This window comes from Acipenser ruthenus, chromosome 52, assembly GCF_902713425.1.
Source record: "Acipenser ruthenus chromosome 52, fAciRut3.2 maternal haplotype, whole genome shotgun sequence".
NCBI lineage: Eukaryota > Metazoa > Chordata > Actinopteri > Acipenseriformes > Acipenseridae > Acipenser > Acipenser ruthenus.
The window spans coordinates 1,154,182-1,156,681 of NC_081240.1; the positions used below are offsets into that span (position 1 = coordinate 1,154,182).

General features: G+C 38.4%; 1 pseudogene; it reads right to left on the minus strand.

The window, feature by feature from the left end:
• Positions 1 to 771: 771 nt before the first annotated feature.
• Positions 772 to 2,500, minus strand: part of LOC131722984 (GTPase IMAP family member 7-like) — an 11,678-nt pseudogene continuing 9,949 nt past the window's right edge.

Genomic DNA, 2,500 nt, shown 5'->3' on the forward strand with positions numbered 1-2,500 from the left:
TTTACCCAGGGCTTAATCAGCCTCAGGTGCTTCACATTAAGATTAGAGCCAGGTGAACCTCGTCCTGACTCAGTCCCGGTGCATTCTGGTGAACATAGTGCAATTACTACCTGTCTCCTCCCCATACTCTGCCACTAATATATATAGATAGATAGATAGATAGATAGATAGATAGATAGATAGATAGATAGATATACCCTTAACAAAATCTCTGCCCCCTCTTGTGGTCATAGCTATACTATGTTTATGTACTTACTGTCTTAAAATTATAATAGCTGCTCAATGTAATAATAATAATAATAATAATAATAATAATCTTTATTTTTATATAGCGCCTTTCATAGTGGACCACCATCACAAATCGCTTTACAAGATACAAGACTAGGGTGTGTGAACTATGCATCAGCTGCAGAGTCACTTACAACAACGTCTCACCCGAAAGACGGAGCACGGAGGTGAAGTGACTTGCTCAGGGTCACACAGTGAGTCAGTGGCTGAGCTGGAAATTGAACCGGGGACCTCCTGGTTACAAGCCTGTTTCTTTAACCACTGGACCACACCTCCATAAATCGTGGGTTATGGCAAAGATGCAGCTCCCCTTTCTTGTAAAGTAAACGGTTCTTTTGACATTTCTGTTGTGGGTGGGAGGAGGCTAGCGGTAAACTGTGTAATTTTCAAACTGAAATCTTATTCAGGGATATATTTCCATTCAGTAATAAAAATACTATGAACTAAAAGGCTCAAAGCAGTAGATCGTGCGCATCCCTTGTTAGTAGCTGCCAGTCTGTTTTTCAATCAACAGTTTTCTTGACAGATTTTGTAGATTCAGTATTCGGACGATTCTTATGAGATGGATTCTATATATATACCCTTAACAAAATCTCTGCCCCCTCTTGTAGTCATAGCAATGCTATGTTTATGTACTTACTGTCTTAAAATTATTATTTTTTCGATAAAGCTATGTTTTCATAATAATAATAATGATAATTAATTGAATAGTAGTTGATATAAATGAGTAATAATCAAATACAAAAAATAGTCAGCTTTAACTTAAAGTTCTGTTCAGTCCCTTATAAAAATTATTTCAAGCAAACATTGTCATGAGAAAAGAATATACAACAAAATTGTGTTTTAAAGTTTATTTGAGGTTCTTGCTAAATTAAAAATTGAAAACAGCCACAGTAATATTTTTTAGTTCATTGTACAGAGAGTAGGAGAAACAATACATGAAGTAAACAGAAAGCGCATTGAAATACACTGGAGTTTGACAAAGTCAGGGCTCATACAGGACTTTACTGTATTGAACATTTGTCATTTACCACAGCTACTATTCCTCCTGTTCCTGCTCCTATTCCTGCTCCTATTAATGCTTTTATAAATGCATTGCTTCCTTCTGCTTTCTTTCTAGCATCTTCCACACTGTAACCTGGGCTTTCCTTTATTATCCTCTTTTTCTCTTCTTCAATGGCTGCTTCAGCCTTCTTGTACATCTCAGTGGTGTAGCAACCGCCTCCATTCTCTTTCACCATGCTCTCCATCTTCTCCAGCAGCTCAGTGACCTGGGAGCGATCACTCATCATCTTGTTGTTGAAGGAGTGACACCGGCCTCCACACTTCTCTGCAATCTTCTTGAGGAGCTGATCACCTCTCTCAATGTATTCCGCGATCGTCTCATTATCTTCCAGGTCGTCTCCGCGGGTGAAGAGCACCACTGTGTATTTCTCAGCTTCCTCACCGAAAGTCTTCATGATTAGATCCACTGTGTCTCTCTCTTCCTTTGTGAATCGACCCACTTGTATCACAATGAGAAATGCATGGGGTCCCGGGGAAGACATGCAAATGCACTTCCCAATCTCACGTAAAGCTTCTGTTTCTGAGCTTGGTGTCATACAAGCCTGGAGTGTCGACCACAGCAACGCTTCTCCCATCAACTTCTCCTTTAATCTTCTCACACTCTTTTGTAATTGAAGAGGAGCCAGGTTTAGATATAAACTGCTTTGAGCCCAGGATGGTGTTTCCTGATGCACTCTTCCCAGTCCCAGTTTTTCCAATCAGCACCAACCTCAACTCAGAATCAGCATTTCCTCCAGACACTGAATAAAAAAAGAAACATATTGTTTGGGTGAGTTTGAAAAGCAATTGAGATGCCATACACAGGGACGGTGCCTGTGGTAACCCTGCAGCAGACTGGAAAGAACAGGATCAGTGGAAACAGAAACATGGTTAACTTATAAATGAAAGCAATACAACAAAACTAAGCTTGTTTATATTACTATTTAATCAATCATTTATTGAAAACATTGTTTTGAAATGCTAAGCATTTCATTATTTATTTATTTATTAAAATAAAAAGAAACATGCTATCGGCAGTAAATGCCTTTAAAATTTCACAAACTACGAAAATAAATATTATTTTGTGCATGGAAACTGAACGTGTACAAAATCTAGTAAATAACCAAACAAACCATTTGTCAGCTCATGTCTGTGCTTCAATAGGAAG